Source organism: Calonectris borealis, chromosome 1 (genome assembly GCF_964195595.1).
Source record: "Calonectris borealis chromosome 1, bCalBor7.hap1.2, whole genome shotgun sequence".
NCBI classification, from domain to species: domain Eukaryota; kingdom Metazoa; phylum Chordata; class Aves; order Procellariiformes; family Procellariidae; genus Calonectris; species Calonectris borealis.
The window spans coordinates 42,980,243-42,993,475 of record NC_134312.1 but is presented as its reverse complement, the minus strand read 5'-3'; the positions used below and the strand labels follow the sequence as shown (position 1 = coordinate 42,993,475).

The 13,233-nt window shown below is 41.4% G+C and overlaps 1 protein-coding gene across 1 annotated transcript in view; it reads left to right on the top strand.

The window, feature by feature from the left end:
• Nucleotides 1–664: 664 nt before the first annotated feature.
• OSBPL8 (oxysterol binding protein like 8) overlaps nt 665–13,233 on the top strand; it is a 95,472-nt gene continuing 82,903 nt past the window's right edge. Inside the window, exon 1 of the mRNA XM_075150247.1 lies at nt 665–867. The gene's annotated coding sequence lies outside the window, so the exon portion shown is untranslated. The remainder of the gene's footprint in view (nt 868–13,233) is intronic.

Here is a 13,233-nt window from a genome sequence, read left to right as displayed (position 1 = left end):
TGAGGTATACACTGACTTTATTTTAAATGTGGTAACATATGTAAGCTGCTCACAGTGGGTTTGTGTTTCTATGGACGTGTTTAAAACTACTAGGAGGGGATGCATTTTTGAGACAGAAAAAAAAAAATCCAAAGCGGGGTTCCTGTTGGTACGTTAACTGGTGACCACGTCTCTTGCTGATTTATGGGTATCGTTCAGAGTGTATTTTATTTCCACCATTACTATTTTTTGGCTGCCTAAGTGATTACTTAAAACCACGCCTGATGATTAATACAGTGCTGCCGTGCTGTTTATGACTGTACTTTTTCCAGCACTCCGCACAGTCCGCAGTTTCTACTTGAAGGAACGGTGCCGCTTGAAAGGAAAGGCTTTTCCTTTACCGGATCGAAGCACCGCACGACACTGTGAAGGCCAGCCGCTCCCTCACCGCTAGGCCGCCCTCCAAGCGTCCCCCAAAACGTTCTGCCGCGGCCCGCCGGATTCTATTGCGCCTTTTGTTCCTGGCGGAACGCCCCCCGCAGCCCCGCTCCCCCCGCAGCCCAGCGGCCCCCTCACAGCGCCACAGCCGTTACGCCTCGCGCAGCCGCGGGGGCGGTCCTGCTGCCGGCCACCGCCTGACGGGGCGGGGCGCGCCTGCGCTCGTGCCCGCCGCGGATGAGCGGATCAAGCGGCGACCGGGCGCCGCGCAGGGGCGCGCGCGCGCGAGGGAAGGAGTCGTCGGTGCCGCGCGCGGCAGGCGGAGCCCGCGGTGGGGAGGGGAGGGGTCCCGGCCACCGCCCCCCCCCCTCCCCGCGCCCGTACCCGCACCGGCCGGGCCGCCCCGCCCCTCCGCGCCCTGCCTCCCGCCGGACCTGGCTGTGGGGAGAGGTGAGAGCGAGCCTCGGCGGGAGGGCGGGGGTCCCCCGCCCCGGCGGGCCCTGGGCCGGAGCACCCGCCCATGCTGCAGCGGCGGGTCCGGGGCGCGGGGCAGCGCCGCAGCTGGGGCCGGGGGCCGGGGTAGGGGTGGTGATGCCGCTGAGGTCCCCGCCGGTGCCGCGCTGCCGGCGGTGGCGGGAGGAGGTGGCGTGGCGTCACGGAGCGTCGCCGTGTGCCGCCTCCCCGCGGGGGGCTGGGCGGGAGGGGGGCGCTGGGAGCCCACCGCCGTCTCCGGCAGCGGCTGGGCCTTGCGCCCGCCCGGGGGGGCGGTTGTTGCGGAGCTCCGGGAGGGCTCCCCGCACGCCGCGGTGGGGTGGGTGGTGCGGCGGAAGCGTAGCGGTGTTCTAAGCTCGGTTGTGTTTCAGACCGGTGGCGCGCCTCCGTGCAGCCGTGCGTCTCGGCCGAGGACCTCCGAGCCACTTCGTGGCCGGCTTGCTTTTGTTAATGGCCTTGCGTGCGCCTTGGGCCCACGAGGGTCCGCCAGCCGCGGTTTCAAAACAGTGGGGTTAAGTACCGAATGCAGTTAAAATTTAGCTCCTTTGATCGTCGGTAACCTCCTTCCCCTCGCACTGGGAGAATAATCTTCTGACTGAGCAATGCCCTGGGGAATGAAACCTAAATCCCTATCATTGTCGCTAGTCCCTTATTGCTGCCAGCCGCTTTTCTATATCTTTATTAGCAGGCCTTGTAAATGGCTCACTTTCAAAAGAGTGCACTCGTGTCTTGTCTAAAGGCATGTTGCTTAACGTACCCGGTGATAATTCAGATGAGCTTCAGACATTTGCTTGAAATAATAGTCTTCATAGATTGTAGGTTATAGAAATGCTGTAGAGAATTCCTTCTCTGAAAGGAGGAAAGCCATCAGTTCCTGTGTGTCATTGAAGATGTTTCTCACATGAGATATTGCTGCTTGTGAACTACTGTCCAAACAAAACAGGGTTCTTGGGACTGAGGACAGGAAACCTTTTAAAACTGCTGAATTTCATCTGGAAGTTTTCTTAACTTCAATCATTTCTACTTAATCACAGGAAATAAAAATCTATTTGATCCATTAAGTGTTAACACAGTTGAGGCCCTGCTGGCGCGTGTTTAAGATCAACTTAATTTTCGAAGTTTTGAAAGACAGTAGCTGATACCGAGTTGTTAGTCCACAGCAAATGTTACGGGCAGTAGGAGAAGTGTGTATGGAGTATTGCTCCTCACTTGTCTTTGTCAGGTCTGTTCTCCAGCTAGTGAGAGTTTAGAGTTGATATAGTACTGGTCTTAAATGAAGGGGGAAAAAAGAAGAATATGCTTTCACGTGTCGGCTATCAGGTAACTGTAGAAGGGACTGGTGAAATTCTCTGTGTGCTGTTTCATTTTAGAGTTCTCTGCAAACTTCTGAGGATGTTTGTTGTTTTAGCCATGTACTAGTTTTTCATCAAAACTCCTGAGCTTTGAAGTAATTTGTTTTATGAATATACAACTTTCTAAAACTCAGCCGTAGAGCCCTCCTTCCCAGATGCTCATTTAATGCAGTCTGCTTCAAAATTGAAACTAGTTGAGAAAAAGAGAGATGTGTGTTTGTGGTCCCTTGTGGACTCTTTGGCTTCTTTTTACTATTGTTGTGGAGTTGTGAAGATGTTGTAAGTAAACTGAATTTGTCGAGGCTGGTATAGCTTAGACCTAGCAATGAATAGATCTTTTTCCTACTTTAATCAGGGGTTAGGGAAAGAGCTCCTTTTAAACATGCTGCTCTGTCAAATTAGTTAAAAACTGACTTTTCAGTAAAGGGCCATCCAGCTCATATTTCTGCCACAAGCGTGAACTTCTGGGGTACTTCAAACTCTGTTTTACAAATGCTTGTTAAAGCTTGTTAACTTTTACAACAAAAGAAGGCATTTTTTGATGTTGCAGGAAAAAATGTTGGACTTGTACACTTTTTACAGGGAGCTGTATAGGGGCAGAAAGTCAGACTGATGTGTTCCTGTTCTTTCGTTAGTGCTTACTGTATTATCTCTGAGTTTTCCTCCAAAGGGAAATAAAATGCTGAAATTAGTAGAAGTAATTTTTGGGGAAAAGTTTATTGAAGACTGCTATTTTTAGATTGCTTTTTTTTTTTAATTCTGTTGAAGTGATCAAGAAGGGTTTTAGGTGATGCAGTACTTACCCTTTTTCTTTTGTCTGCTCTTATGCTTTCAAAGAAATGTTTGTGCAATTACCTAGTACAAGAAACTATGCATGTTTTGTATTCTGTGAAGTTGTGTTCCAGCCCCCTCTCCTTCCAGTAAGTCTTTGCATAGAGCACTCAACCAAGTTTTAATGAACTGTGTCAAGTCAGTTATTAGGCTTTCATCTCTTCACTGACTACTGTTTTACCACTTGCTCCCCCCCCGCCCCGCATTTGCCACAACTTCTGTTTCCTTAAGCCTGCAGGGGAGTTTTCTGAAGGATTTTTCTCCCTTCTCCCTCCCCATGCTGTGAAATTTCTGTCACTTTAGGCTTTCTGTCAAATAATTTGTCTGTTAGTCTCTTGGACTTCTGTTTCAGAACAGAAGATAAATTTGTTGCAGAAATTACGTGCCATCATATAGTTAAAACTTCCCAATGGGCCAAGCAGTGTGGTTTTGTTTTTTGGTTTTTTTTTTGTTTGTTTGTTTTTTAATGAACCTACATCAAGCTCTGGGGTTACTCAAATTTATGATTAAACACAGAAGAACAACTTCTAGTGTTCAACAAACCAGAGAATTGTGAAGGAAGACAGAAAAAGACCTTCACGGAAGAAATAGTGACATCTGTTTTCTGGGAAACAGGGTAGTCTTACTACCTAAAAGTGAGGTTTTTTCTTCAGTATGTGCAATGTGATAGAAGCAGCACAAACACAGAAGTTGATGATCCTATTCCCCAAACTATAATGTAGAAATCTTGGTCGGGTAAATTGTGGTTCATAATACAGTATGCTGTTAATGAAGATCTTGCTTCTACGGCAGATGTACTGTTGGGGAGGAGGGGAGCAGTAGCTGAAAGCTTTTCGAGGCAGGTATTTATACAGCCCCTGTTTTTTGCAGGAAATGAAACAGCGTATTTCTTCACCTAGGCTGTTTCGGTGAATTGGTGAGGAAGTAAAAAATACTACTTCTAAATGTCAAACACTTCTTTACTGAGTGAACTGTCTCTTTTTTTTTTTCCCCTCCCATTTTGGTGCGGTCATAATGATGTTGAATTAATAAAGCTTTTCTATTGTTAGACGTCCTTTACAATTGGTAGTTGATGGTAATATATCTCTCTTACGATACAAGATCTCTTAAGATATATGGAGATATCTCTCTCTTAAGGTACAAGAGGCGATGGGCATAGTCTTGGTGTTTTTTTTAAAAAACAAACAAAACCCTCAAAAACAACACAACAGTTCTTCCCAAAGGCTTTGATTCAATTTAGAGGACTGTTTCTGGATTTTGCTTGAGTGATTTCTTTTGCTGTTGTCTTGTGTTTTGGGTAAAGTTGATAACCTCTCTGTTTAGCTTCAGCCTGTCAATAGTTTCCCTCTTCCTTCTGCTGCTTATAGCTCTTCCACTAATACAGAGTGGAGAGTCATGCTCAGAGTTTACAGCTGCAGCAACGTAAAAGGCTTTGTAAGCCTCTTGCTTCCACTGAAAACATACGAGCAAATATGACTAGTGTGACTTTGACAAGTTTTCTCGATGATGGAAGGTCTAATTGTAACCACAAAGTAGAAAAAGTAAGTTATTTACTTTGGAGAATTAACATTTACTTTCATGATATTGGGAATTAGTAGAGGAGATACATTGTTGCTGGTTTGCTGCTTACTTTGACTTCTGATCAAGGAGATGGTTTCTCTGCCTGAGAAACTCCATCAGTTTAGACACAGTAGAAGCAGCTCTGCATAGCTTTCTCTTAAAACAAACACTTGGCCAGCTTGTGGGAGCAGCAAGTTGCATGCTTTTCTGGTAATTTGTCTCAATTAATTAATTTTTGTGATTTCATACCGTAATAGAGAGACTTGGTGGAGCTTGATGTTTTGAGGACTGACACTGACTTTTGAAAGGAAGGCATATGTGCAGTGTTGAACCCTATAAACTGAGTGAGTGATGTTTAGGAAACAGTGCTCGTAGTAAGGGACTGATTAGCAGCAGATACATTAGTCAGAAGTGTTTTATTCAGAGTAACTGGTTCTGGATTGTACACAGTTGAAATCCGGTGCAATATTTTGCTATGTTTGTTGTAAAACAATGTTTTATTCCATCTGTACTCTAAAACAAGAAAAATCTGTTGCAGATGTAATGTATATAGTAGCATAAGAAGCCTCCTGAGAGCAGCTAAAAGTGTTTGACAGATGGTAAGAGGCATTTGGGAAGCGAGACTTTCGTTTTGAGGAAGTAGCTTGGACTTCTGGTGGAAGGGGAGGAATAAATAAACCTCATTTTCTTCACACTCTTAATTGTGGATGTGAGGTTTTATCTCAGTTTGTTCCCTCAGCACAGGGTGCAGCACTGATCCTTCATCCACTAAAAGTGCTACATCTGTCTCTTGAAGTTCTTACGGTTCCAGTGGCTTTGACACAATACGGGAGTGTGTGTATCTGATCTTCCTCTTTTTTCATTTAGCCGTTCATTCATCCATTTTAAAGTGTTCCTGTTGCATCTAAGCTTGGGCTAGTTCATATGCTATTTGTATGTTCCTAATTTTCCAGTGCAATTATCCTGTCACCCAGTGTTTGTGTGGTAGTACTGCAGAAGCTGTTAATATGACTAATCAGTTGAGATAAGGGAAAACAGCTTGTTTCTTCCAGAGTTACCTTTTGCTTGCCTGCAAACCGAAGCCATAGTATTTTGAAGGTTATTTGAAAGACCAGCAGGTTGCTTTTTAAAAGGCTTGGACTTGGAAGTGCAGCTATACTACTAGTCATTTAAACATGTGAAAAAATATTTTTATCGAATTTAGTGTTCTTGCATAACTTAGGGAAGCATGCATATTGTAGGTGACTTTTTTTGATTGACAGTGTTAGCTATCTAGGGAATTATGCATCAGCAGAAAATAGGTTGGTTTTAATATTCATGTATTTAAAGCTGGTAGTAAGCGGGTGGTCCAGTAAACTGAGTTGGGTACTTGGCTGTGGCTTGGACTTCACTTACCTTAGGAATGCTTTATTTATCTTAGGAATAGCTTTAATAAATTAAAGGCTACTTTTCACCTCTCCTTTCCCCTCCAAAGTAACGAATAACACCTGTAAATGATTTACTTGACTCTTCAAATGGCAGAAGTATCATTGCAAACCTGGGTTTGTCTCATGTACAGTGGGTCTTTTTTAAGTACCTACAGAGGGCTTCATCTCAGTGGTTCACATGTTTTTCCTCAAAAAGATGTTCTCTCGATTGTATTTCTTATAGATGATTTGGAGAGTTAAGACAAACAGCTTATTACTTATAACTGGATGATGCTACTTAGGCAGAGTGTTATATTGTTGATGAGAGATTTGTGTGGTAAATTACAGGCTCAGTTGGGTGTCTAGTTCATGAATTACAAAAGATTCCTGGCTGGATGCTAAAGGAGAAATGTGACATTTTAAGATTCATGAAACACTTATTCCCAGGTACACAGCAAGTTCCTTTGCTTGAAATTTAACGTGGAATTTTTGTTTCTAATTACTGTTAAGACACGTAGTAAAAAGGATGCTTTTACAGGCAAAGTGAGTACTTTTCTAGGTAAAGCATGGGCAACGTTTGCTTAAATATTGCATTGACTGATCTCATTTTTTAGGTAATATATTCAGATTTTATGGTCTTGCAGTCTTTGCAAATTTAAAAAAATGCATGAAGATGCTGTAAATTTGTGATTAGATACTCAAGTGGTACTGAATTAAGAAACATGTTTACCTGAGAGCTTAGCTTCCCCTGTCTAGTTGTGGTATAGTGGAAAGATCACTCAGTATGAGGATATGCAGTGATGGATATAATCCCTTATCAGTATTAAATAGCATATTTTTTCTTTATTCTTGCATGTTAAATTGTATATAAATACCTGCTTATGGACCACTGTTTTTCCTTTGAAGCAGGCCATAGCAGGAGATGCCCTCCATGGTCTCTTTCTGCAGGTGATGTAAATACTGTAGAGCAGGTGCCCAGAGTTAGGGAAAAATACTGCTCTCAGTCTCAAATAAATCTCCACAAGTTTGTCATCCCCTGCTCAAGCAATTCCTTCCAGACCTGAGAGGTGGCTGCCCAAGGGACCTGCTGCGGTGTGCTCCGCTGTGCGTGGGGACGTGTGGTGGAAAGGAGCAGGGTAAGAGTGTTGTTCCTTGCGCAGTGGGATGCCAGTGCTGCCGAGAGGAGGAGGAGGAGGCAGTTTGTTCGCAGCAGAGGGTTTAGTGCGACTCGTGAACCTTTACGCTGCATAAAGCAAATACTGTTCTTAAACATAGAAGTGATAGCTAGGGTATTGTTTAGACATTAAACCAGTGAGTCTGCATAAACTGCAGTTCGTTGTTTTGCAACTGTGGGAGTTGAATCCTGCAGCGCCATACTGTACCAGGAGAGTGGGTTTACCATTGTTCATCACTGGGGAACTAGTCTAAGAGAAGTACTACTGCCTGAAAACAAATATTTAATGTAGCTCTAGAAGATCGCCAGCCTCCTTCCTTGCGTGACTTTATCTTTGTCTGATAAGAGCTCCATTATAAGGCTTTTGATGTAGGCAGTTTCGTTTGCATATTTGAGACCTCTTGTGATATTTCTTTCAGTATTTTTTCCACTGCAAAGCAGTCACAAGAGCAAGTTTATTTGTGTCTCTGAACTGAACTAAGCCAGTTTAGATATCCATTTAGAGTAGTGCAATCAACTGCATAATGCATGGAAAATGTTTTGGTTGAAACAAATGTATTATGATGTAATGTAATGTATATAATGCAGTGTGTCCCCACCTTCACATATGTAGCATGAAAATGAGGCAGCTCATTTGCTTGGTGGATTCATTTATTTGTCCTTTTTAGACAGTGTAGCGTTAGTGTATCTCTCACCTTGTAGACAAGCACCGATAATCTTTGTGCTTCTTGTGTAGGAAGATGGCAGTGGTGCCGACTCCTTGTCTGTATTGCCACCTGCACCCTGGCTGCTGAACGTGAAGCTGTGTTCATGTGTGCGCTTTACTGAACGCTGGCTCCCTGGAATTACAATTGGGAGCTAAACTAAATGTAATTGCTAGGAGTGGTGCTGGGTGGAGGTGGTGTGGAGGACTGGGGAAGCTTTGTTTCAGGCTTTGGTTATTTCCAGGTGAAAAGAGCCTGTGAAGTCAACCAAGCACTTTAGAAAGCGGACCTCTTTTCCCCTGAATAGGTGGATGTATAATTTAATGCTTTTGGAAGAAGTCACCTGCTCTGTGCTCTGATATGACTAGTGCTGCCCCATTTTTCCACTAGTCCTGGAAGCTGCTGCACTACTCTTTTTGAGGGACTACTGGACACTCAAGGTTACTGAATTATTTTTTTTTTTACAATCTGGAAGACTGAGTAACTTTAAAAAAGAATATGAAATTTAAATACTTAAAACACACTGGTCTTATTTATACACGGACTCTGTATTAATACAGAATACAGTATCCACTGACATTAGGATGGTAACTAAGGGAAACTTTAACTTTTTCTAAGATACTAGTCCTAGAAATATTGGGGTGGTCCTGAGTTGAAATATTAACATGATGAAAATTACAAGAATTGAAGAAAAGTGGCACAGCTGTTGTTCCTTTTAGCAAACAACCTTTGAGTAATTACTAATACGTTTAATCCAAGTCTCAAGGAAACAAAGTTTGTGTAGAAGCTGAAGCAGAGTTAAAAATAAAAAAAAAAGATTTTAAATGATTTGTTGAAGACCTCAAATAATAGCTAGTGTGATTGGGAGGAACAAATGCAGAGGAAAAGTTCTGTAGACTTGGGTCAGAAACAGGCATCAACTCGGCATGAATTCATTGTTCCTAATAGCTCGGTCTCTTTTCAGCTGACATTGGCATGTGGAGGTACAGCACATCAGCTAAACTTTGTTAACAGTCTTTGCACTGTAAACCTGGGGCAAATGTGGTGATAATTTGGCTTTCACTAGTCTCAGAGGGCTTGTTACATGCCCTATAGAGGCAACATACATTTATTCTGAGTATAGTATACTGGGTTCTATCTAATTTTGGATAATGCGGTAAATTTTGCTAGTATGAGCTGTACAATTGAGTAAGTGGTTATGCTGCAGCAGAAGTTAATACAGAAATGCTCTCTTCCCTTAATGCTCATTCTTCTTAACACTCTCCCCCCACTTTGGGAGGGGAAGAGAGAGGTCTGTGCATCAGAAGAAGTCATTTAGGTCTTGTATTGGGGAGCCGAGAACCAAGGTCTACAAGAATAAATTCCAGGATCAATAATAGTGTTTAGACTTGCGTGATTTCTGGCTCTCCAGGTGCCAGACCATGAATAAGTCTTTGAATAAGATATGTGCTGTTCTGCTATTTCCATTTCTTATGGGGAGAGCTTACAGTGCTCCGTGCTTCTCTGTTGGTATTGCTGCCTTTTTTTCCCCTGATCATACTCTTCTCCAGTTCAGGCAATGTCAGGAAAGTTATGGTAATATGGAGGAGGGGAGCAGAAGGAGGATTGAGTAAGGCAGGTTAAATTCTTACCTGAAGCAGCAAGTAGGGTTCATTTAGTGTGACTGAACATCTGTCCATGCTTCTTGTAGCTGACATCTAACATACTTAAGGTGGATGTGCACATCACTAATGGAGGAGTATCTTTTGTGAGTGAAGATGACTTGCATCACTTTCCTAACCTAATGGCATCTTCTCTGCCAATGTTGAAGTGGCCTTTTTGCTTCTCTTCCATTCATTCTTCTGTGTAAGTAGGGTGGTGAGGGCCTTCTGTTTGTTAGTTTTATTGAGGAAAAGACATCTGGGATTACTGTTTTCTTGTGACCTGTCTACTTTCTCCTGCAATTCCAGCTACACTACCTGTTCCAATTTCGTTGGTTACTTCCTATCTTTCTCCTGCCTTGGTCTTCTACACAGATCATGGTTAAATTGCTGCAGGGAATTTTCTGTCTCATTTCTTGTAACTCTAGGCACCATCTGACTAATCATGACTTTAGTTGTTTTCAGGAGATTATAGTTTTAGAAGAGGGCATGATCATAACCTTGTATTCCCTCCAGATAGCTCAGACACTGTGGAGAACTACTAGCTGGGGGAGGGGATTGGGGTTTTTGGATTTTTTTGAAGCGATATGCTTGCCTGTGTTATATAGACAGTGGTATGTGCTGTCTATATGCGATACAGACTGTTTTACTTCAAGGACTTGCTTAACCTGTCAAACATAATCTGCATGTGTGCCTGTGTATATTTGTGTGTATAAAAGAAGTGTACGAGTAATACATCAGAAGCAGATAACCACCTGTAAACTGCTAGCTGTCAATCCTTAGTGTAGGGCTGTCAGCTAAATCTTCAGGCTAAAGCCACAATAGGGGTAGCTGTGACATGAAGTCCTTCATGTTATTTGCAGTCTCCTTTAGAAGAAGCAGCTTTTTGTATGGATAAACAAAGCAACTTTGATTAATCTGTATGATGCAAATTGTAGACTTTCAAGGTACCTCTTTGCTTTGATTAGCATCTTTAAAAAAAAAATTCTATTTTTTTGTTCTATAAAATAAATTGAGTCTGCACAATACATGAGAAGGAGTTTCAATTCTAAGCCAGTAATTCTAGCTTCAGAATTTACACTAAAGATTTTGCTAGGCTGTCCATTATGACCTGTTGGAGGCTGAAAGATTCATGTAACAGTACATATTTCCTGTACTGAAATTACAATTTTGTTATGTTTCTTTTGTGATCAAATGAAAATCTTACCAGTAATTAAAATGCAGTCTTTGTGATTGTAGAGAGAAGCCAATAAGCTAACATTTGAATCTTGTTTTGTACACAGAATTAAGGACCCCACGCTAACCTACCTATAAAGATTTACTGCTTGCTGTTTTTAAAAACAGTATTTTGATTCTAGCTTGCAAATAGGATTGTAGTTATATGTCACTGACCTGTACTGTCTTGAAAAGGGACTGGATGAATCTTAATGCAAACAACTACATTAAAATACCAGCTATAGAAAATCATCCGGGGAAAAGACGGGCTTAAGGCCTGTGATATTTACAAGCAAAAAGAAACCTCCTCCACACAAATGCCAATTCTATCTATTTGAATAATGTATGAAATTACTGAGTGTAAGGAGAGGTTTTACGACAAATTTTTGAAATCATCAACAAGAATGAGCGTTCTCCCTTGATGAAAAAAATTCTCCTTTCATTAAAAAAGAAAGCCTACTGAGGCAAAGAAGCACTGAGTAGAAAGCTTATATATGCTAATCAAGATAGGAAACAGAATGGAGAGCAGTGAGCTGCCCTTCAAAATAAGGGAAAAACTGGTGAAGAATAAACCTGAGAGAGTGTACAGATGGGTCTGTACCACGTCAGGTACTTGAATTAAATATTGACTATACATGCTTACTGTCAGTGCTTTAAAGAACAGTGCTTGATATTCTCTCTGTGCATCACAAGAATATTTTCTTTTAAGCTTAATAATCAGTTCCTTTCAGTGTCATCAACTCCATTTGCTTCTCAGCTTGGAACAGGAAAACATGCTTTCTCTTTATGTAAACTAAGAACCGGTGTAAGGAAATGAGGCCTGTGCTGTGAGAGGGTTTGGGTGGTTTTGCTTTTGTTACTGTTTTTTTAAATTTGTGGAAGACCTCTGTTCTGGTCACTGTCAGATCACAGGTTACAAACCGTGCTACTTTGGTTTTCAGAGGCACGTTCTTGTTGAATTAAACCAAGCTTTAGTAGTTTTTTCCCTGTTTTTGGCATATAAACAATATTTGTCTTCAGTGAACTTTAAAAAGTTGTCCTTGTATATCTTATTGTTGATTTCTACTTTCCTCCCAAACAGAGCTTAATTTATATCAAAAAGAAGATTAAAGATCTGGTAGGTGATCATTATTTTCAAGCACAATAAATCAATGAATGTATGTTGTAGCATTTATTGAGTAAAAGTATTTATTTTTTGTAATAAAAAGTGACCAGAACAGAATTTTTATGCATGATTTTTGACTATGTATTTTATTAATTGTCAAATTGTATTTGATCCCTCCTTATGAAATGAACTGGTTGTTTTTTGCTTATCTTAAGCAACTTTTCTCTGACAGATTGTTTTTGTAAATACAACCCACTTATGAACAGGACTTGTGTTATTTTGTAATGTAAATATACTGAAAATAATCTCCGATCTATTAATTATCGTATAAGCAGCATAGATGGAATCAGGGCATGAATAGAATAAGGCAGAAGTCAACATTCAGCTATACTGTTTCAGTCGCTCTATTCTGTGAATGCTTCCAAGTATCACCTATAGCCTTTCATTCAAAAAAAGAAGAGATTATTTGTCTTTACGTTCTATATAGATTAAATATTTGCCAATAGGAAGCTCAGAAAAACATATTGCGGATGTTGCTCTACTTATTTTCCTGCATTGTAGTTCTTTGTTCCCTTATGTGGATTTATTTCTGAACTCTGTTCCTTAATTATTCTGTATAATGAATTATGGAGTCTTCCTTCCTCTTATTGCAGATACAAGAATTCATTATGCCTCTGAAATTCTTATCAGCATGACAATACTCATGCTGTGAACAGTTAAAAAGTCATATCTTTCTGTCTAATACATCTGTTGTTCTTCAGCAGAACTCGCAACAATACCTTATGCATCAGGTTATTGAAGATCCAGCAGAAAAATTACACTACTGCATGGCTTAGTCTGCTTTTGGAAAAAGAGACCAGTAACTCTTCTGTGACACCGTGGTCACTCAGTATTGCTGAGTAGCAATGGGAGGCTCAGGCCTCTCAAACCTCTGGCTCTTTTGGTTTTTGTTTTTAATTTTAAACTTCAGGAAGCTAAGGCTTGTGGTATCTTAAGTAAATAGCGTAAAGGGTAACTTGACTGTATATTGCTCATGAGAACTAAAGACAATGAGTTTTTAATTTTTTTAAAAATTCTGAATGTGGAATATTGTCTGGCAGTTGACCTTTTGTGAAGATGGTATGTACAAAAGCATTTGTGCTGGCAGGCACGGTAAAGGAAAGAGAAATTGGAGTGACAGAGACCTGACGTTACTCTCATTGTATACTGTCCAGAAGTGACAGCTGAAACATCTGAGATATTGCACGTAAGTCTGGACTACTATTCATTGTAGGCGTTTTTGTAGACATTTTTGAGGGTTTAAAAAAATGTTACATTTCCAGTGTTAACAATCAATT